Source organism: Onychostruthus taczanowskii, unplaced genomic scaffold (assembly GCF_017590055.1).
Source record: "Onychostruthus taczanowskii isolate IOZ18803 unplaced genomic scaffold, ASM1759005v1 scaffold25, whole genome shotgun sequence".
Lineage (NCBI taxonomy): Eukaryota > Metazoa > Chordata > Aves > Passeriformes > Passeridae > Onychostruthus > Onychostruthus taczanowskii.
In genome coordinates, this window is record NW_024499796.1 from 1,526,251 (window position 1) to 1,526,959 (window position 709).

At 70.2% G+C, this 709-nt stretch overlaps 1 protein-coding gene across 1 annotated transcript in view; it reads left to right on the forward strand.

Annotated features, from left to right (window-relative positions):
- The first annotated feature begins 653 nt into the window (after positions 1-653).
- The window catches only part of NSMF (NMDA receptor synaptonuclear signaling and neuronal migration factor), a 47,756-nt gene continuing 47,700 nt past the window's right edge, over positions 654-709 (forward strand). Inside the window, exon 1 of the mRNA XM_041406780.1 lies at positions 654-709. This exon is cut by the window's right edge and continues 175 nt beyond it. The gene's annotated coding sequence lies outside the window, so the exon portion shown is untranslated.

The following is a 709-nucleotide window of genomic DNA, read 5'->3' on the forward strand; positions in this document are numbered from 1 at the left end:
TGCTTCTTTTGCAGGTTGCACGCCTGCTTCCTGACAGGAGCCTGGAGGGAGATACTCCCGGGCCTCCCCTTGCAGCCGTGTCTGGGTATTCCCCTCAGGTGGAATCGCGGAATCACAGAGTATCCCGAGCTGGAAGGGACCCACAGGGATCATCCAGTTAAACTCCTGTCCCTGCCCAGTCCAATCCCACCAACCCCACCCTGGGCATCCCTGGCAGCGCTGTCCAAAGGCTCCTGGAGCTCTGGCAGCCTCGGGGCCGTGCCCATTCCCTGGGGAGCCTGGGCAGTGCCAGCACCCTCTGGGGGAAGAACCCTGCCCTGAGCTCCAGCCTGAGCTGCCCTGGCCCAGCTTCGTTCCCCGGCTCCTGTACCTGTCCCTGTCCCCGAGCAGAGATGGGAGCTGCCCCTCGGGAGGAGCTGCAGCCCCCTGAGGTGTCCCCAGCCGTTCCCTCCTCCCGCTGCAGCCCCACACTCCCCATGCGGGGGTCCCGCCGCCCCGCGCGGCCCCTGAGGCGGGGCGGGCGCCCCCTCCCCGGCCATGATGTCAGGCGGGCGGAGGAGGTGCCGCTGGCCAAATATAGCGGCGTTTCCTGGGCGGCGGGGCGGGCTCGTCCCTCCTTCTCTCCCTCCCTCTCTGCCTCCTGCCGCAGTCAATGGGGCGGCAGCGGCCGCGGCGGAGCGCAGCGCGGGCCGGGGCCGCGGGCCGGGGG